This window comes from Mytilus edulis, chromosome 10 (genome assembly GCF_963676685.1).
Source record: "Mytilus edulis chromosome 10, xbMytEdul2.2, whole genome shotgun sequence".
Classification (NCBI taxonomy): domain Eukaryota; kingdom Metazoa; phylum Mollusca; class Bivalvia; order Mytilida; family Mytilidae; genus Mytilus; species Mytilus edulis.
This window is the reverse complement of record NC_092353.1, coordinates 17,428,510-17,452,085: the sequence shown is the minus strand read 5'-3', so window position 1 is coordinate 17,452,085 and position 23,576 is coordinate 17,428,510. Positions and strand designations below refer to the sequence as shown.

The following is a 23,576-nucleotide window of genomic DNA, read 5'->3' as shown; positions in this document are numbered from 1 at the left end:
AGTACATACAAACCAGTCACATGACCAAAAGGTCTGAGACCACAATTTTCTTCCCACGATTTTCGTTGTTCACGAATATAGTCCGTAGTGTTGACAGTGGGTTACTTGCCATTAATTTTTAGCTCACCTGGCCGAAAGGCCAAGTGAGCTTTTCTCATCACTTGGCGTCCGGTGTTGTCCTGCGTTAACTTTTACAAAAATCTTCTCCTCTGAAACTACTGGGCCAAATTTAACCAAAATTGGCCACAATCATCATTGGGGTATCTAGTTTAAAAAATATGTGTCCGGTGGCTCGGCCAACCAACCAAGATGGCTGCCATGGCTAAAAATAGAACATAGGGGTAAAATGCAGTTTTTGGCATATAACTCAAAAACCAAAGCATTTAGAGCAAATCTGACACAGGTAAAATTGTTCATCAAGTCAAGATCTGTCTGCCCTGAAATTTTCAGATGAATCGGACATTCCGTTGTTGGGTTACTGCCCTGAAATGGTAATTTTAAGGAAATTTTGCTGTTTTTGGTTATTATCTTGAATATTATTATAAATAGAGATAAACTGTAAACAGCAATAATGTTCAGCAAAGTAAGATCTACAAAACAACATGATCAAAATGGTCAGTTAACCACTTTAGGAGTTATTGCCCTTTATAGTCAATTTTTAACCATTTTTCGTAAATCTTAGTAATCTTTTAGAAAAATCTTCTCCTCTGAAACTATTGGGCCAAATTTAACCAAACTTGGCCATAATCATCATTGGGGTATCTAGTTAAAAAAATGTGTCCGGTAACTCGGCACACAAACCAAGATGGCCGCCATGGCTAAAAATAGAACATGGGGGGTATAATGCATTTTTTGGCTTTTAACTCAAAAACCAAAGCATTAAGCCTGTAACTAAAGCACTTTTGCATACAGTTTAAAAGGGGGTTGAATTTCTCAGCACCTGTCAATTTCTTTAAACTTAAGACAAGAAAGCTATGAATGCTAGTAAATTTAACTGAGAATATCAATGGGCCCAAGAAAAACATGGGGTTTAAGTCTTGAAATGCAAATCTGTTCATTTGACAGGCCTGATATATGTACAAAGGGAGATAATTGTAATACAGTGAGGGTTTTTCCCAAACAAATAAGAAGGTCATGTAAAAATGTAGGAATAATATTTAGGTAATGTCTGTCACTTTAATATTGATGTAATGAACTGATTGTAATGTATTATAAGCAATTTTACCTAAATTTACTTTCAAAAATTAATTTTCAAATGGATCATTTAAAGGATTATAGAACACCTTATTTAAGTTTATAAGATATGCTTTTAAAAATTATTAAAATAAATTTGAGTATATGACAGTTGGAATCCATTCATTTGATGTGTTTGAGCTTTTGATTTTACGATTTGATTAGGGTCCTTCTGTTACTTCCCATTTAGAATTTACCTATGAGTTCTGTATGTAAGTTAATTTTTTTGTAAGTACTAGTAAATTAATTTGTTTGATTGTCTTGGGATTTGTTTTCTTGTCCTAAAGTGGAAAATCACATATATATAAAGATAGTTCTCTCATCACTATAAAATCATGTAAATACAAAATAGTTTTAATACTAATATAGGAATTTGAAACTCAAACGTTTAGTAATAAAAATTGTTATTTTAGATAAATCAATAACTGAAAGCTTTGTAAATATATATAGTTCAAAAAGAATTTTAAAAAGAAGAAAAAATTGAAAGTAAATGATTCAAATTCAATATAACTGATTCATAGTTCAAAGTTTTGGCCTTAAAATCAGAGAAATTTTTCAGTGGTCAGGAAAATGTAAAATTTTTAGGACAGTTTTCTGAAAAATTAATAGTTGTGTGCCACCAATTGGCCACAGATATTTTTGCTGTACTTTCTTTATATACCATATATATATGTAGGACTCTAAAGTGCAATGGGGACGCTAAAATATGATGGTCACGCTAAAGTGTGATGGTCTTCACTAAAGTGCGATGCCTACACACACTAAAGTCCGATGGTCCACGAAAGTATAGACATAATAAACGTACTATGGATTATGACATGAACAGTCGTTTATACAAAAAAAATGAACATGCCGAAAACTAAATGTAGAATATTTTATTAACAATTTTAAACCAAATGTCCATGACTTACTTAATGGAAACCTTACCGTGCTTTGTTGACTGATTTAATAGTTTTTTTTCGGGTGCTAGAAGAAGTACTTGTGTCGTGCAGTCAACCATTTTACTATACAGATACAAAAGTATACACATAAGTATCCTTTATCCTGTTTCTATTAGAGGCAAAGGATACATTGAAATCATTGTTTATGTTGCAGTTTACTTTGCAGTCCCCATTGAAATATTGTTGATTTTATTGCAAATTGAAGTTGGTAAAATAAAGGTACATGTTTTCATGCTTAAATCATAAATTATTCGCTAAAACATTATTTTGTACATTGTAAGAAATACAACCTGTACTCGCTGTGAAAAAGGAGAAAGCTTGAAGAACATTGCATTTCTCTCTCATTTAGATTAAGATTTTAATAAATGAATGTTACACAATGAACGAATTTTGTATTTGTAATTTACGATGACGATTTTAAGAGTATGTGTTCACATAAGGGATAGACTGCATGTGAACTGCAAGCTACGCTAATTATCAAAATATTTGATAAGCCCGAATTTAAAAAAAATCATCCACAGCATATATAGATTTTTGTCACACCTAAATTACCATTTTAACAATTATCTCATGGTCGGTCTTTTAAATTAAGAAACAATCACTTAAGACTACCGATACATTATAAAGCCTATCACATATGTTATAAAACCTTTACTTAGCATACTTGCTTTTGTAAAAAAGACTATTTATAATCATCCATGTTCTTTAACGTTTTAAGCCCTTTAACATTACCCTTTTGGTCCATCACACTTTAGCGTGATATTCCATTGTACTTGAGCAAACAAACAACCCTCGCACTTTAAAGTGACACACCATCGTACTTTAGCGTAGACCATCGCACTTTAGCGTGACCATCGCACTTTAGAGTACCATCGCACTTTAGAGTCCTACATATATATATATATTCTTTTTCAACAAAATTGTCAATGGGCAAGGGGTGGCGCCACATATAAAATCATGAATAAAGGTCTTCAAATTTTAAATTTTTAAAAAAAATGGATGAAAAGTAAATATTTTCCTATTTTAGGTTAATATCTATAATATCATGAAGCAGATATATGCATCATTTTCTAAATTTGCTTTCAAATATATATTTAGCACTGCATAGGTCAGATAAAAAAAAGATGTGTGTTTCCTATTACATTATACATTTATATAAGCACTATTAAAGTTGGAATGTCTCTCCCATATATATATAGACTCAATTTAAAAAGAAAAAAGAAAAAAAGTAAGATAATTTAAAAAAAAACTACCTACATGTGTACCTACCCTTTTTAGCTCACCTGGCCCGAAGGGCCAAGTGAGCTTTTCCCATCACTTGGCGTCCGGCGTCCGGCATCGTCCTGCGTCCGTCGTCCGGCGTTAACTTTTACAAAAATCTTCTCCTCTGAAACTACTAGGCCAAATTAAACCAAACTTTGGCCACAATCATCATTGGGGTATCTAGTTTAAAAAATGTGTCCGGTGACCCAGCCAACTAACCAAGATGGCCGCCATGGCTAAAAATAGAACATAGGGGTAAAATGCAGTTTTTGGCTTATAACTCAAAAACCAAAGCATTTAGAGCAAATCTGACATGGGGTAAAATTGTTTATCAGGTCAAGATCTATCTGCCCTGAAATTTTCAGATAAATCGAACAACTCGTTGTTGGGTTGCTGCCCCTGAATTGGTAATTTTAAGAAAATTTTGCTGTTTTTGGTTATTATCTTGTATATTATTATAGATAGAGATAAACTGTAAACAGCAATAATGTTCAGCAAGGTAAGATTTACAAATAAGTCAACTTGACCGAAATGGTCAGTTGACCCCTTTAGGAGTTATTGCCCTTTATAGTCAATTTTTAACCATTTTTCGTAAATCTTAGTAATCTTTTAGAAAAATCTTCTCCTCTGAAACTAATGGGCCAAATTAAACCAAACTTGGCCACAATCATCTTTTGGGTTAGTAGTTTGAAAAATGTGTCCGATGACCAGGCCATCCAACCAAGATGGCCGCCATGGCTAAAAATAGAAAATGGGGTAAAATGCAGTTTTTGGCTTATAACTCAAAACCCAAAGCATTTAGAGCAAATCTGACAGGGGTAAAATTGTTTATCAGGTCAACATTTATCTGCTCAGAAATTTTTAGATGAATCGGACAACCCGTTGTTGGGTTGCTGACCCTGAATTGTTAGTTTTAAGGAAATTTTGCTGTTTTTGGTCATTATCTTGAATATTATTATTGATAGAGATAAACTGTAAACAACAATAATGTTCAGCAAAGTAAGATTTACAAATAAGTCAACATGACCGAAATGGTCAATTGACCTCCTTAGGAGTTATTGTTCTTTATAGTCAATTTTTAACAATTTTCATAAAATTTGTAAATTTTTACTAACATTTTCCACTGAAACTAATGGGCCAAGTTCATTATAGATAGAGATAATTTTAAGCAGCAAAAATGTTCAGTAAAGTAAGATGTACAAACACATCACCATCACCAAAACACAATTTTGTCATGAATCCATCTGCTTCCTTTAATATTCACATAGACCAAGGTGAGCGACACAGGCTCTTTAGAGCCTCTAGTTTAAATACTCTTCCAGATTTATTGCATATAAATAACCTTTGATTTGTCTATTTTTACTGATAAATTCCATGTGTCACAATAATTTGATAACCTACTTCAATAATTTTGTTTCAGTTTCAAATACAGATCATACCACACATGAATGTACAGGTTGTAAGACTTGTCACAACATGGAATCAGTATACAGGATAATCTAACTGCACAGAATCTTTTTAGTTTGTAAGTTTTATTTATAAGCTGCATGAGTTAAAAAATATTAGTTTAACTTTGTTCTATGATAATTTTACTTTTATCAAATATTCTACATCAGTATTTAAAAAAAGTGCTCTTTTAGGTGGTTTTTCCAGAAGTCTCAAAATCCAATTGAATTTCATTATTTTTTATCACGCAGTTTCAGATGCCAAGGGAGTACATACAAACCAGTCACATGACCAAAAGGTCTGAGACCACAATTTTCTTCCCACGATTTTCGTTGTTCACGAATATAGTCCGTAGTGTTGACAGTGGGTTACTTGCCATTAATTTTTAGCTCACCTGGCCGAAAGGCCAAGTGAGCTTTTCTCATCACTTGGCGTCCGGTGTTGTCCTGCGTTAACTTTTACAAAAATCTTCTCCTCTGAAACTACTGGGCCAAATTTAACCAAAATTGGCCACAATCATCATTGGGGTATCTAGTTTAAAAAATATGTGTCCGGTGGCTCGGCCAACCAACCAAGATGGCTGCCATGGCTAAAAATAGAACATAGGGGTAAAATGCAGTTTTTGGCATATAACTCAAAAACCAAAGCATTTAGAGCAAATCTGACACAGGTAAAATTGTTCATCAAGTCAAGATCTGTCTGCCCTGAAATTTTCAGATGAATCGGACATTCCGTTGTTGGGTTACTGCCCTGAAATGGTAATTTTAAGGAAATTTTGCTGTTTTTGGTTATTATCTTGAATATTATTATAAATAGAGATAAACTGTAAACAGCAATAATGTTCAGCAAAGTAAGATCTACAAAACAACATGATCAAAATGGTCAGTTAACCACTTTAGGAGTTATTGCCCTTTATAGTCAATTTTTAACCATTTTTCGTAAATCTTAGTAATCTTTTAGAAAAATCTTCTCCTCTGAAACTATTGGGCCAAATTTAACCAAACTTGGCCATAATCATCATTGGGGTATCTAGTTAAAAAAATGTGTCCGGTAACTCGGCACACAAACCAAGATGGCCGCCATGGCTAAAAATAGAACATGGGGGGTATAATGCATTTTTTGGCTTTTAACTCAAAAACCAAAGCATTAAGAGCAAATCTGACAGGAAGTAAAATTGTTGATCAGGTCACGATCTATCTGCCCTGGAATTTTCAGATGAATCGGATAATTGGTTGTTAGGTTGCTGCCCCTGAATTGGTAATTTTGAGGAAATTTTGCTGTTTTTTTGTTATCTTGAATATTATTATAAATAAGGATAAACTGTAAACAGCAATAATGTACAGCAAAGTAAGAAATAAAAATAAGTCACTATAACCAAAATAGTCAATTGACCCCCTTAAAATTTGAAGATTTTCAATAACATTTTCCACAGAAAGTACTGTTATAGATAGAGATAATTGTAAGCAGCAAGAATGTTTAGTAAAGTAAGATCTACAAACACATCACCATCACCAAAACACAATTTTGTCATGAATCCATCTGTGTCCATTGTTTAATATTCACATAGACCAAGGTGAGCGACACAGGCTCTTTAGAGCCTCTAGTTATACCCCTTTCAAATTTATTTCTCCATGTTTAATGCCTCAAATTGCAAGTAGGGGGGTGAAATTACACTGTAAAAAATTTGGGTCCAGAATTTTAAAGGAAAGTAGTGATTTGGTCCAGCTGAAAAAGGTTAAAAATTACTACTTCGGAAGCTGTCAAAAGATTTCAAGACGCCCTAAACATGAAATTGTCCATATTTTGGGTTAGAGACGATGAAGTTTTCTATAATTTTGATATAATTTGTCTTTTTAGAAAGCGCAGGTGGGATTTTTTTAATTTCATTTATGTTCTAAAAGAAATGCACTACGAAATAATTGTGGTCTCGGACCAAAAGGGTCAATTGACTTATTTTGGTGCTTTGTAGTAATTGTCCCTAAATAAGTATTTTACTCTTTTTTATGCCCTCGCCTTAGTGGAGGGTTCATTAAGTTTTACCCTTGTCCATCTATATGCATGTACGTAAGTCCCAAAATTTCATTTCTGCTCTCTGACTTTATTTGACTCTACCAAATGTTATGAAACTTATATACAATGCTTACTACCACAAAACACAGATCAAGATTGAATTTTTGTGGCGTCATTTTAATGTTCTAGAGTTATGCCCCTTTACAAATGGAAAAATTGCTTGATGTTTCGTTTCTGTTCTCTAACATAATATAAAAAAAGAAGATGTGGTATGATTGCAAATGAGAAAACTCTCCACAAGAGACCAAAATGACACACAAATTAACAACTATAGGTCACCGTACGGCCTAATCAACAATGAGCAAAAACCCATACCGCATAGTCAGCTATAAAAGGCCCAGAAATGACTATGTAAAACAATTCAAACGAGAAAACTAATGGCCTTATTTATGTAAGTTTGCTTCAACCAAATGTTATGAAAAGTATATACAATGCTTATTACCACAAAAATCAGATCAAGTACAAATTTGGGTTGCATCAATTTTGCAGTTCTTGAGTTATGTCCCTTTATAACAAAATATATGCAAGTGGGTGCATCATCAGTGTCCTATAGACATTCCCCATTTATTTAATTATAATATTGATTGGTTATTTTATGCCATTAGAGTTGAACATCTAAATTAAATAAATTACTAGAAATATTTTATACTGTATGTACTTTGAGATACCAGTTTTTTGTATTAACGACAAAATGAAGTATGTTGATTTTTCCCCCCATTTATTTTCTTTTATTTTTCCTTTGCATATAAATGTCAAGAAATGTTTTCCTTTTTTTTTAGTTTGTAGTGACCTTTCAGTCTGTATTTTGTTTTTAGTACATAGTGTCATGATTTCAGATGCAAATATGGTCTGAGGCAGATCTTGAAAAATGAATACGATATGAGATGCAAAATGGTATAATAGGGGAGAAACTTGTAAGTACATATATATTTATATATCTAACAACTAAGTGACAAAAGTTATCATTGATATTTTATGTAAAATGTTATATGATCTCTCATCAATGGTAGCTCATTGTACCTAGAATATTCAATCTTTATCATGCAAAAGTCTTGTTAGAAAATATACAGTAACACTAAGAAAAGACTTTTAGTACAGAATATGTTATAATGATAATTTTGACTTTGAATGAACCTTTTGCAATGTGGAATTTACTTCAGTTGTTCATTCATAAATTTTTTTCAGGCCAAGCAACTTATTAAGCTACAAAATTTGGATAGTGAACCAATGCAAAATTCACCAGAAATATCCAAAACCCCCTCACTATTTAGAAGACCTCATCAATGGTACATTGTCTCTCACAATAAATAATATCTCCTTTAATAGAAGTTAAATTTTCAGTCCTTGAACAAACTCCAATATAATCAACTCAACAACAAAAATGGTGTGTTTTAGCAAGAATATCTAGTCTTCCCATGAACTAATGTTTTATAGCTAAATATAAGAAAATTAAACTGGTAGTGACATATTAAAAGCATCTTATTTCATTAGGCACTCAAATGTAATTTAAGGATCTTTTTATATGCTAATTTCTCTTATAATTCTGATGATATGAATTTACAAATTCAATGTAATATTAATAAGAATACACAGATGATAGATGTTATAGAATAGAGTTGATAAATAAGCAATGACAATGTGTGTTATAAAAAATCCCCCATGAAGAAATGGAGATTGACCCAAGAAAACTAAAAAAATGTGAACAAATAAACTGGTAACTACACTGCACTTCCTCATATTCATATTTTGACAACAACAAATCTTGAAATATATGTTATAAAAGATCACACAGTTCTTTTTCCTAACAATTTTTGCTTTAAATTTATAGATTGTTTGACTACCCCCTATTATCTTTACTGGTTTTTATTGACATTTATATCATGAAAATTAGAATGTGTGGTATGATTGCCAATGAGACAAATATCCACCAAATATACCAGATGACATAGATTTGAAATACTATAGATGACACCCTGCTTTGAACAAAAACCCATACCATATAGTAAGCTTTAAAAGGCCCTGACATGACAACATTAACAATTAGGTCAATTGAGAAAACTATGGTCCAGAATTATGTACAAAACAATAATGGAGAAAAAAAGTATAAAAGACAACCAACTATGACAACCACTGAATTACAGGCTCTTAACATGGGACAGCAAGTGCTGGACTACATATGATTGTGAGCCCTCAACCCTCCCTTAACCTTGGACAGTAGTAGTAGGTTAGTAGGACTAAGTAGGTTAAATTTAATGATGTTTGAGTTATTAATTGGTAAACAGAAAATAAAATTTTTGTTTGTTTTATTTTTAAAAGAAATTTGTAATAATTGGTACCTATACTTTCACCCAATTTCTGATTTATTTGGCCTTTGTCAATACTATTTTTGTTGAGCTAATTGATACCAGAAAGCTTTATTATTTGTTTACAATGATATAGCTATTAAAAGGAAAACTTTTGTGACGGTCGGAAAATTATTTAAAGGGAACATGCACTGATTTCAATACAGTCACATTTAATTCATTTTAAATGAATAATGATTTTGATTTATCTAAATACCAGCAGTGAGTGAGATTTTGATTTTAGAAATTAAAACAAATAAATGTGGAGTCTAATTTGAAATGGATTGCTCTTTAACAATTTGGTGTTAATTTCAATTGCAGCAGTGTTATTTTCAATGTTTAGTATAAGGATTTGATCTTTACAGGGGATTAAAGCATATTATTCATTGACAGAGAGCTGCTTTATCTGTTGGAGCCCTCTGTGTGGAGTCAATTTGTACAACATTCAGGTTTGTTATTCTAAATGCACCCATTTATTTTAATTATTCTCCAACAAAGATAGATTTATTGTTATTATTTTATGTAATTCAAGAGTTATTGGCCTTTTCCTCTAGCATTAGTGATAATGTAGGTTGACATTTTAATGTTATTGGTTTGTTAAAACAATGTTCTGTAGAATTAAATTTAAGACTATAATTGCATAAAGTTAAGTAATCTAAATGATTATTTGTAATTTAGTGTTTTATTTGTGATTATTTATGTGGTAGGAAAATTAAAGGGTTAATTGGTAGCTAGGTAGACTAAGTATGTATTTGGAAAAAAAAATGAAATGACTTTATAATGGTAGAATTCCTGTGTGTAACTTCTAGCAACTTTGATTGAATTCATCCTTGTCAGTTTCAAAAGAGTTAAATGGAATATTTACAATGGCTATATTTGATGAAAGAAGATGTTAGATGATTGAAGCTTGTAGAACGAAAATATGACCTTTAAACAGATTTCACATTTTTACAGTACAGTACATATTTTATGGAATTGTTGACAAACATGGAATTCCCATTAAACATTCTTGCAGGTGAAATATGTATGTAGCCTCAACCATTCTGATTAGTTCTAACAAAAATAGTTTGTGAAAGATTACGTATGTCAGGCTTAGATCTGACAGATTATGTCATAACAATTTCTTTTAAATGTGAAACTAATCAATTTCATAATTCTTTCATCCAAGCATCGCTACATTGAAGACCCATTGGTGGCCTTCGGCTGTTGTCTGCTCTATGGTCGGGTTGTTGTCGCTTTGACACATTCCTCATTTCCTTTCTAAATTTTATGTTGTTTGCAAACACTTATCCAAATTCATGCAACAAATGAAACGGGAGAAAATTATACCTCTAACTAGTGTTGATTCTTGAAACGTTTAGGTCATACATATATTTTGCCTGAACTACTAGTAATTACCTCAAACTTTCACTTATGTCATAACATGAGCATTACTTGGATTACTTAGAATGAAGAATACACCATCACACCTGTATATATACAATATACATGCCTGGTAAACTCTTTATGCCAAGAAAATTGTTTATGAAATGTTTTAAATATTAACATATCAAATGTTATGGAAACATATATCATGCACAAGATGGACCACCTATATAATGTTAAGGCTGATGAATTTGATATTGGATAAGCATATTTAACTGTTTGTAACACAAAATATTAATTTTGATGGCCACAAAAAGCACAAGTTGTATGCCAATGAATATTTGTTTTATTCTTTTTTTCCCTGCTCCAGTTTAAGACTATTTTTATGCCCCTGTCGTAGCGGAGGGGGCATTAAGTTTTATCCTTTTGTGTCTGTATGTCCGTACTTACGTATGTCCAAAAGTTGGTTTTTGTTCTCTAACTTTAGTTTGACTCAACCAAATAGTATGAAACTTATACACAATGCTTATTACAACAAAATACAGATCAAGTTTGAATTTTGGTTGTGTCTCTTAAACTGTTCTAGAGTTATGTCCCTTTAAAAATTGAAAAATTGTAATTTTTGGTTTATATCTGAAAATATTTTAATTATCATAGGCGGATCCAGGGGGGGGGGGGGGGGCCCGGGCCCCCCTTTCATGGGAAAAATTTGGTTGATTATATAGGGAATCATTGAAGCATGACTGGAGGCCCCCCCCCTAGGAAAAGTTCTGGATCCGCTACTGATTATTTATACTGAGGATTCATTTATTTTTTGGGATACCTGAATGAATTTCTGGATAGTGGCAAATATATATTTTCATTGGTACTTGATTTGGTAGTTTTGTCCAAGTCTGCATTATATACAAGCCTAAACAATTTTATTTTTACTACAGTAAATATTATAATTCATGGTTGATCTATACCCACAAAATCCACAACTACTTGTATCTCATGAATAATTAAGAATCAACAACATTTAGGTATAGAGATAAAAGGAAGAATCACAAGACACATGTACATAATTATGTGCCATTAATGGCTTATCTCATCTGCATCCATATAGCCCTCCAGGAAAATGACGGATTTAATCAAAAGGAATTAAAAGTATTGTATTTTAATATTAATGATTTCAAATTTGTATCATTCCATTTCATTTGTCATGGACAGTGAGAATTATATGGCACTATGAAGATTAGAACTTACAAATATTGACCAAATAATTGTTGACAATAATTTCCAATGTAATCTGTACATAGTTCATGTTTATACAGGGTTAGAAATGCAATATAATCCTATTTCATCAACCAGAATTTAAAGATCTGGTTATAATCTATCTTAAATCTAATAATATATTGTAATCCTGCTTGATAATATAGATACTCATCTGGTGTATATTATTACGTAAATATATTCTATTAAATATCATCACATTCTAGAATGTATTATTGTCAGGTATATGTAAAAAGATATTAATACTTAATGCTGATTTAATAATTGATCTTTCAGATATATCTGGGACGACTGAGCCATGGACAATTATATGACGTGTTTGAACAGTCTCATCAGAAATTCATAGTTTTTATGGAATATATTTCATACTGGCATTTGTTGGGATGAAGAGCCAATGAACCTATGGTAAGGTAAAATATTTGTCTCTATTTATTCTTTTGTTGTTACTGTTTGCTATATTTATACATGGTATTAACCTTAAGTGACAGTACATGTGTTTAAAAATGAAGATTTGTATAATTTTACTTTTGTCTAATTAGAATAATATTTTTAAAGCTTTTATGCTCGTACACAAGGAATATAAACTATATTGATACGATAAGGTTAAAATGGAGTCTCAATTATTGGACATTTATAATGCCTATTATATGATTGTATAATAGTGATGACTTAAAAATAAACTTTGGATTTTAAAATTCCCATTGAAACTAATACTTGAATTATGTATTGTGTATATGTGCAAGATTTAAATTGAAGAAGGTGTAGGTGTTCATTTTAAAATTATTATGTTTATTTATTCATATAACTATCATGCATTTATATTTTCAAATTAGTACTCGAGTGATACTTGCAAAATTTTTGACTTCTTATAAAAAAGAAGATGTGGTATGATTGCCAATGAGGCAACCTTTCACAAGAGACCAAAATGACACAGAAATTAATAACTATAGGTCACTGTATGGCCTTTAACAATGAGCAAAGCCCATACCGCATAGTCGCCTATAAAAGGCCCCGAAATGACAATGTAAAACAATTCAAACGAGAAAACTAATGGCCTTATTTATATAAAAAAATTAACCTTTTTGAACGTTTTTGGAAGAAATTCATCTATATGATTTGATCTCAAATTCATAACAATATTTTGATGTAAATTTATGGTGTAGTTAATACAATTTGAAACAGAGAACACTTTGCAAATTCACATTCATCAGAAAAAGCTATGCAAAGGTTACATAAATGAAGAGAACTCTTTATAGAGTGGTACAATGATTTAAACTGCTGGTTATAAAATCTTAACCGCCCATAAATCCTCAACATCCGGTTACCATATCTATATAAATAGCGTGCAAACATTAATCTACCATTCTCTAATTCTTCTTCAATTAATCCTTTTCTGCACCCTTTGTATAAAAAAAATTTAATCAACGTTTGGTTCGTTTGATCTCAGTTCTTCATTGTTTACAATCCGATTATGACGTCAAATATTCTTGTTTTCCTCTGAATTTCCTATTGTGACGACAGCATGAAAAAAGGCGACCATGCCTGATGACGTCACATAGAAAGAACACATCTTTTTGCAGATCAGTCGCAAAGAAGCAATAAGTTTGCCTGCATATTGTTTGAAAATCATTAGAGAAACAGATTCCACCACCAAATCTTGTGTAATACTATATTTATCCACTCTCGACAGTTAAATTTTAAATATTTAAAACGCTTGGCGAGCCTCGCGTTTTAAATTTGATAATTTAACTGTCTTGAGTGGATAAATATCGTATCACACTCGATGCAGTGGTGGAATCTATATTTCTGCCTCTGATGAAGGTTCTTTTTGGACTGAAACCGGTCAGGCTATGAAACATCACCAGGCACTGTTAATTATGTGTATTGGCATATAGACTATATTTTTATGGTACAAGACTTTAAATTGTATTTTCATAGAATGACATATAAGAGACCTCTGTAGCCTATATATTGACCCTTATCATAAACTGTAAAGATGTCAACTAAACAAAAGTTGTGGTTGGGTTTTTTGGGGGTTTTTTTTTGGGGGGGGGGGGGGGTAATTTGCTCATTCTTTGTAGTTAAGTCATATGACTTGTTTGTCTTTTTGGGTTTTATTTCTTTTTGGCTGTGGTATTGTCTGTTTTTCTTGGATTAATGAATGTAGGTTGTCCCTTTGGTATCATCTGCATTTCATTTTTTGTAGAAATATTACCCATATACTTTGTGTATATATCTAAAGTTTTCTCTGTATTCAAAGTTTACTCACTATTTTCTTAATTAAAATACAGATTTTTCTGCAAAGTTACAGGCTATACATAGAGTTTTATCACCATGATCACAGTTCTGTAATATAAATAGTTGTATCAAATGTTTTACATAAAATGTAGCAGATAATCCTAAGATAATCCTTTCAGCATTTCCTTCATGCAGAAATATAAAATTAGATTAAGTTGAGAAGAGAAGAGAGATGCACATCTTTTTATTTTTTTGTGCAAGATTTAAATGAACTCACATTCTGCTTTGTGCACTGCTTTGTGCACTATCTCAGAATCAGATGATTAAAAGGTTTACTAAAATAGATACTTTTTTCTTTTCTTTAAGAGAGGGAGTATATATATAAACTTCAAAATATTTATATCCAAAATCTATATGAGTTGAAAAACTTCCCTTTCAGAGTTGAATCTGAAAAGATATCTTTATGTGATAATATTTAACATCTGACATGGGACATAGAGATCTTATCAGTAAAGTTTGTACAGTGTGCTCAAAAGACTTCTTAACCCAAACTTCAGTTAGATATGATAAGTTTGAAAAATCTTCTTCTTTAAAAATACTATTTCAAAATGATTATATCCAAAATCTATATGAGTAGAAAAACTTGCCTTTTAGATCAATGCATTTGAATGGGGACATATGGTCGGAACACCCCACCCCTTTCTCCTGTTCTCCTCGGTTGCCCCCCCCCCCCCTTTTAAAAAAAATACTGAATCCACTTCTGGTTCAAACCCTCATGTGACAGTTGTATTCAACTCCAATCTTAAATGACAAGTATTGGGGCTTTTCCCATCTGAACATCATGTTTTTATCTGGACATTCTACTTTTCCACCATCACATTTAACTGGCTGTCATAAAATAGTCATTTGTGCTGAAAGTGGCCTTAAACTCCAAAAATCAATCAATCACTCTCCTGGTTATTTTTTTATAGCCTTATTTCAGTAACTATATATGAGGTTTATCAAACCAATTTTATGAAGCAGATAGAAAAGCTTAAATGAACAATTGTGCAAAAATCTGTAAAATTGTTACATCATATGATGGTATTGATCCCAAAAAATAAAATGCTTTTAATGAGATTTCCACTAAAAGACATATTTGGTGATCTGCAGACATTTCATTTTGTAAATACCAAATATGGACATCATTAGGATAATTGTTATAATGTGAATATCTCATAAAAAAGGCTAATTTATTTTTACTATTCTGTAATCATTAACTATTTGTGCACATCTGTGCAATTTATTTGACACACTATGATTAAAAATTTTTATTGTACAGATAAAAACATGCGACTATTTCCACAAAAAATATTATGATTAAAATTTATCAGAAATTATATTGAATTGTTCATGAATTGCAAATGTTTTTACTCGTAAGTAACTTTGTAAAAAAACGTTGCATGTTTGTACCTTCCCTGATAAACAGTGAGATTTCTCCATGATATTCTATACATTTTCAAATGTCCATTTTAGATTTTATGGAAGGTTTTAGCAAATAACTCAGTAAGGAAGAAAACATCTTTTAAAATCTTTATCACTATTTGTATTATATGACAATGAAGGTAGCTTGATTTAAAATTTTAAATAAGATTATCATACTCAGGCGCCTGCTATATTTACTTACAGATATTTATTTATATGATTGATTTTTGATGAAAGGTATTAAGTATATTTAAACTTTTGTAACATTAATAAGTTTATATATATAAAAGTTTCTTTCAACAAACCAGATTTGTGTTTTTCAACATTGAAACTCGTGGATTATATTAGAAAACCTTAATTTATTGAACATCTGTTTCCTATGAAAGCAGTGTGACGTTGTCTTTACTGGTACGTCACACCTGTGTATCTAGAAACGTAACATTTACAACTATTGATTTTCGTTATGCTTGTGAGTCTTTACAGGAAATGTAGATGGGTTGATACTGTTAATGCTTTTGATTGACAAACTTGTAATCAACGTTGGGTTCATTACAAGTCCTTACTTTCAATTTTTTAGATCGACATCCATTCTATATAACCCAACTTTAAAGATCGTGTTAGTACACTTCGCAGTCAGTGAACAGATTGCACGCAAGAAAAAACTTTTAAGGTAAGATGTTCTCTTTAGTAAAATTCTCAATGGGATTGTTGTTTAACAAAGGCATAACCAATATTTAAAATGCTTTATCATTTAGGACAATGCAAACTTATCTGTTAAAGAATTAAAAGATATTAATCGACAAGACATTTTGCTTTTTAATCTGATTGAAAGAGTCTTGTGTTCGTTAATATTTATTTGAACATCAGTTTTGAAAGAATTGTTTTTGTCCATTTTTTCTTTGTTTAGAACTTTAAGTGACACAAATATTTTAGCCTTATTTAATAAAATAATAAGGTCTTAAGGATCATCGCTTTTCAAAACAAAGTCTATTTATATGATTGATAATATAACCTAACTTCCAATCTACAAGGAAATTTTAGGTAGAATATTTCCCCTAGCAATAATTCAAATTTTTATCTGCATTTACACGTAGCTTATTTGTCCTTGTAAGTTTAGTGCATGTTATATACAGAAAAAATGTGTAGTTTTGATAAGTGTAATCTTTGTCTTCTGCAAAGAACAATATCATAAATATACCGTAGATTGAAATAACTTTTTTGATAAAAAAAAAATCTAGCACAAAGGGAAGTCTCCTAGAGATAATCTCTTTAAGGTTGATTTTATTTCCCACTTTTTATTTAAAATCTGATCAATTTTAAAAAGAGAGGATTTTTTTGGAGCTCCACTGAAAGAAGGGGCTTTATAAGCCTTATTTTCCTGGATTTTAAAAAATTCTATAAATGAGAATTCAATAACAGTTTCTTCACAAAAAAAATCTAGATAAATTGAAAAAAGCTTACACAGAAGAAGTTATATCTCAAGTATGAATAGGCCATCACTGTAAAAATATAGGAGCTTACACCTCATGAAGCGGAATGCTTTCCACACAGTACAATTAAGAGACAAATTATTTAAGGATGATGTCCCTTGGACACATTCCACATTTATTTTAAATAAGTTATGCCCTTTGGAAATATTAAATAAGTGCAAAGCGAGGGATGTTGGAACTCTGTTCCTTTTATTAATTTTTAACCTTTTTGTTTTTAATTCTAAAACTTGTGTTTGGATCATTTATATACAGGGATGTTAATCAATCATAACTTACACAGAAAATTGTTCCTATTTATTTAAAGCAAATTTACAAATATTTGTTAATTGTTATCCGAGATGATTAAAATTGCCTCTCAAATTAGTGTTTTGGTTTAATTGGTAAAGAATATGAAGTTTGGACAATTTTGCAGAATTATTTATAGTCGGATAGAAAGCCTTTATAACATTTTACATTGATTTTGTAATTTGTCAGAAATATACATTTGTTGAATTAAAAAAATTGAGTCAATGGAAAAAATAACCAGAAGCGTTATATCGCTTTTGTCATACTTTGATTAAATATAAAATTTTAGAAATAAGATCTACTGAAAAAGCAAATTGTAATCGATGGTAACCATTTGAATGATTAAATCAAGCTAAAAATGAAAACAGAGATAAAATGTTTTCCCTCATGGTGAAAGCTAAGTCTGTAAGTTGTAACTGTTTAGGCAGTCTTCAGAAATTTTACAAAAGTACCCTCTTATATACATTGTATTACATTTCATACAACTTTTTCAATAAATTTATGGTCTATAGATCTGATAGATATGATAAAGCAAAAATTGTAACTGTAACATAAACTAATGGGGGAAAGGAATGACCGTCAAATGAACCCTTTTCACTAATTATGTTAGCATCAAATAAGTCTATAAATTTTATCTTCTTTTGTCACAGTATATTTTTTGGCCTACCATATTAAAGTGTTAAATAGAGAAAAATGTGAATCTTTCTCACATTATTTTACTGATGTTATAACTTTAATCATACCGGGTTGGTCATTCCTGAGTCCTCTTATCTGAATCTTAAATGTTCAGATAAAAACTTACTGACAGTAATGTACTTATAAGTTGTCAATGATACATATAAAAGACTCCAAACAGAAGCATTACTGCTAAAATATTCGTTGCTATCAGATCTATATATTAACCTGATTATTTCATGATAAGGTCCAGAAAGAATAGCATCAAAGTGATTTATAGATTGACCTCTATTCCATTAGATAAAATTAATTTAATTAATTAATTGTAATTGTATTAGGGTATTGGTTTGGAAATAGGTTACATTAATAAACTGATTAATTCAATCAATGGTATCCCCAACAGAATGATCTATGGAACAATATCATATGTTGATACATGATCTATCAGGGATAAAAGAGCACAATCGTGTAGTGCCTACAGTATGGTACAGATAATATGACCTTTATCAAAGGGTTGAAAAATAGGTCTATAGGAAAATAGGTCTATACTGTTGTTTGTGGAGGCCCAGTAGAACAGGGTTGGAAAATAGGTCTAAACTGTTGTATGTGGAGGGCCATTAGAACAGGGTTGGGAAATAGGTCTATACTGTTGTTTGTGGAGGGCCAGTAGAACAGGGTTGGGAAATAGGTCTATACTGTTGTTTGTGGAGGGCCAGTAGAACAGGGTTGGGAAATAGGTCTAAACTGATGTATGTGGAGGGCCAGTAGAACAGGGTTGGGAAATAGGTATATACTGTTGTTTGTGGAGGGCCAGTAGAACAGGGTTGGAAAATAGGTCTAAACTGTTGTTTGTGGAGGGCCAGTAGAACAGGGTTGGGAAATAGGTCTATACTGTTGTTTGTGGAGGGCCAGTAGAACAGGGTTGGAAAATAGGTCTAAACTGTTGTTTGTGGAGGGCCAGTAGAACAGGGTTGGGAAATAGGTCTATACTGTTGTTTGTGGAGGGCCAGTAGAACAGGGTTGGGAAATAGGTCTATACTGTTGTTTGTGGAGGGCCAGTAGAACAGGGTTGGGAAATAGGTCTGTATGTGGAACCTTGGAACAATTTGAATCAAAAATAACTTTAGACTAGTAAAGATAAGCTATTGTGTTAGCTTATTTATAATTTAGTAGTAGTAGGAATATAAATCACACATCTTTTATGCCCTATTTATGGGCATTATATTTTTAGGTCTGTGTGTACATTTGTTTGTTTGTTCACCCATCCGTCTGTCCTAAATATAAAGTGTTTCAGGTTAAAGTTTTTGGTGAAGGAAGTTTTGACCTCCATTTCATGGTCCACTGAACATAGAAAATAATAGTGAGAGTGGACACATTCTTGTTCATCAATAACTGCAATTCTTGAGATATTTTTTCGAAAAAACAAAAATTCATTGGTGGTCATGCATCAAGTTATTTTCAAAATTTTTGGTGGTCATCAACAGAACTGATGTTATCTTTTGATAGAGAAATGAATAAATAGAGATGTGAGCTATGTGTCAATTAAACTGTTAAATAATACCAACATTGCCAAAAAAAATAATAAAAATAATATAGAGGTCATTTATACACATTGTATAAAAGTCTTGAGTACTTTATGTAATGACTATTTACATACAATATAAGTATAGTTGTACTTAGTCCATTATAATCTGTATAGGTATAGTTGTACTAAGTCAGTTGTAATCTTGTGTTTGCTTTATATAATTAAAACATGTTACAGTTAAGGACAAATTTCTCCACAAGGTCAAAATTGTCCAATACAATATCATGCAAAAAATAATTTTTAGCAGTTGTTTAACCTTGAATGAGGAAACATATCAAATCTGAATTGCAACCTTATGTTTTGAAACATGTTGACTCAAGCTATTATTCATAAGGAACAATAGCATGTCAAAAAATGAGATTATGGAAATCTAACAGGACTTTGTTTGGGAGACTGAAAATCTGGCTGATCATCTTGTAACAATCATTATACTTATTTTCTAACTCATCATGATCATTATTTAAAATTGGGTGATTTGGTTTTGCATGTATGCTTAAATTATTGGTTTCTTGGACTTGAATAATAGAACATTAGTATGAATGAAAAGATATGTTGTCTAGATATAAATTGGCAGCAACTTGTAAACATCATTCCACAGTGAAAAAGCATCAAAAGGCTACACTAAGGTATTTTATGATGGACAAACCCCTCAGCATTGGTGGATCCAGAAGTGGTTCCAGGAGTTGGAATCTCCCTATTTTTGACGATTAATGCTTTTAAAAAGGGACACTGTTTGAAGACCACTGTATCTCACCATATGTCAAAAAAATAATTTATTGGAGTCTAAATAAATCTTTATTGATTTAAAAAAAAATGAAAAGGATAATTATAATTACAACTTATGCTTGAAGTCCACGGCTAAAATTAAATAAAGTACGACTTAGAAGAGAAATATGTCAATATTTCAATAAAAATTGAACAGTTCATAATATTCCAAACATCAGGCCATACAAATTAAATGAATAGTTTATCATTCTCTAAGATCTAAGAGAAACAATATATAGGATTTATTTAAACTTCAATTTCCTTAGTGGTATATTTAATGTGAGGTCACTGTTTTGCATTCAGTAGCAAATATTACATATAAAAATAAGAAAAAAAATATCCACCTGAGTTCAAAAGGAAATGGATGTAAGTAATAAGAGGCCACTGTACAGCCTTCAACATTGAGTACAACCCATATTGCACTGCAAGCTATAAAAGGCCCCAAAATAACGTGAAACAAGAAAACTAGACTGTCACATCCACAAAACAATAGATAAATGAAAAAGCAATTAAAACATACAGCAACAAACGACAACCAACAAATTACAAGGTCATGACTTAGGACAATAACAAGGTCATGACTTAAGGCAATTACAAGGTCATGACTTAGGACAATTACAAGGTCATGACTTAGGACAATTACAAGGTCATGACTTAGGATTACAAGGTCATGACTTAGGACAGGAACATAAAGAATGTGGCTGGGTTAAACATGTTAGCAGGTGCCCAACCATACCTGTAAACCTCTAAAAGTGGTATAACAGTACAACATGTGAGCAGGTGCCCAACCATACCTGTAAACCTCTAAAAGTGGTATAACAGTACAACATGTGAGCAGGTGCCCAACCATACCTGTAAACCTCTAAAAGTGGTATAACAGTACAACATGTAAGCAGGTGCCCAACCATACCTGTAAACCTCTAAAAGTGGTATAACAGTACAACATGTGAGCAGGTGCCCAACCATACCTGGAAACCTCTGAAAGTGGTATAACAGTACAACATGTGAGCAGGTGCCCAACCATACCTGTAAACCTCTAAAAGTGGTATAACAGTACAACATGTGAGCAGGTGCCCAACCATACCTGTAAACCTCTAAAAGTGGTATAACAGTACAACATGTTAGCAGGTGCCCAACCATACCTGTAAACCTCTAAAAGTGGTATAACAGTACAACATGTGAGCAGGTGCCCAACCATACCTGGAAACCTCTGAAAGTGGTATAACAGTACAACATGTGAGCAGGTGCCCAACCATACCTGGAAACCTCTGAAAGTGGTATAACAGTACAACATGTAAAAACCCTACAAACCAATAAACAAACAAAATGTGATCAACAATCACTCAAACTCCAGACTTGGGACAGATAGACTGTGGTGGGATTTAACATGTTTGAATTGCCCTAACCCAAACCTGAGAGAACTCACAATTACTGAAAGCTAGATCAAACCTGAGAGAACTCACAATTACTGAAAGCTAGATCAAACCTGAGAGAAATCACAATTACTGAAAGCTAGATCAAAGTCAATAACAACTAATAAATCAGGTTTCTAAGACTAAAATCTTTAGAACTTTACATAACAATAAGCTTGAAAAAGACTTCCAGAGATAAAAGAAATGATCTTTCTCTGCTTTTCCTTCAGAATGTTATATATAATCGGATATTTAATTTTTTTTATTCAAAGTATCCTTTGATGAAAAATCTTTTTTTAGTATAACTAGTGACATTCATTAGTGACTTATTGACTTAAAGTTTGCTAACTAGCAATGTAAATCTTTTATGGAAAATGTCTTTTATAATGTATTTCCTGTATTGTTGCTATCTTTTACATTCAGACTACTAAGTTACGTGTATATGATTGATTTTGTTTTATTTATGATTTGAATGAGCAGTATAAAATTTTAGGTTGGTTTTGTTGACATTTATATATATATATTTTGTTTTACTAAAAATGAAAATAGGAAGGACTCAGACATATTTAACACAGTTAACTGATAATAATTGATTACGATATTTTACCGTAAACACATTATTTTTGGTGAACAATTTATTTTTGTGGATTTCTGTAGTTAAAATAACCAGAATCATCGTGAATATGTCAAATTTGGATATTTTCATGTATTCATATATCAACAAAGTTAGAAATCTGTCAATAAAATCTGCAAGTTGACTTAGAAAGTTGTAAACATCAATAGGGTGCTTTACTGTATATCAGTGGCGTATTGGGTTACAGCGATCAATGCAATTTGAATGGGGACATATAGTTGGCACATCTACCACTCCCCCTTTATATTTTAGACTTTAGATCATTGAAACCATTAAACAATCTATAAACTTGATACATTATAATATAAGGAATATGTTTTGGGGTATAGTGATCTTGATTTATATGGAAACAGTTTCTGTTTATTACAGATACTTCATGGTCACAAGTAGTCCAAATAATTATGACGTCTTGAAAGGCTATTATATTTTTTTTCTTTGACGCCTTACTTCGACGTAAGGCGTCAAAGAAAAAAATTATAATAGCCTTTCAAGATGTCATAATTATTTGGACTAGGTCACAGGCCCAAATATCAATTTGGGTTTCAGTAAATACCCAAATAATTATATTTACTCTGCACATGAATTTAAAAAGACTGTTTGTCAATGTTTCTTTCCAGTGTATCTTTTTCCTGTCTAACATGAATGAACTCATTATATCCCGACTGACTTAAGTGGGTAGTATGCTGCAGTTTCAGTGTCTATTTTTGTGTCTGAATTAAGCAATGATTTAATCTTAAAAGTTTCCTGGTGTGTTGTAATGTAACAGCAATTTTCTAATCTACCAAGATTTCATTTTTTGTTTAATGCTCAGATTTTTTTGTCACATATTTTTAAGTTCTGTATTTTAGTCACTAATTCTTGTTTGATGGTACTGTTAATTTTTCATATCAGCTGAACATAGAACATTTCATCAGTTACAGTCTATAATAACAAATGAGAGTCATCATATAAATACCATCTACATCTAAACATACAATAAGTTTACTTTTTATGCACCATTTATTGGCATTATGTTTTCTGGTTTGTGCGTCCGTCCATTCGTTTGTCTGATCATTCGTTTGTCTGATCATTCGTTTGTTAGTTCGTCCAATCCTTC

The 23,576-nt window shown here is 31.6% G+C and overlaps 1 protein-coding gene across 2 annotated transcripts in view; it reads left to right on the top strand.

The window, feature by feature from the left end:
• LOC139493536 (potassium voltage-gated channel subfamily KQT member 1-like) overlaps window positions 1–23,576 on the top strand; it is a 99,183-nt gene that overhangs the window by 15,488 nt on the left and 60,119 nt on the right. The window contains exons 3-7 of one of the 2 annotated variants that reach the window (XM_071282027.1): window positions 7,790–7,867; window positions 9,095–9,177; window positions 9,661–9,744; window positions 12,209–12,337; window positions 16,212–16,304. The gene's annotated coding sequence lies outside the window, so the exon portion shown is untranslated. The remainder of the gene's footprint in view (window positions 1–7,789; window positions 7,868–9,094; window positions 9,178–9,660; window positions 9,745–12,208; window positions 12,338–16,211; window positions 16,305–23,576) is intronic. The other variant, XM_071282026.1, reaches the window with a different exon arrangement.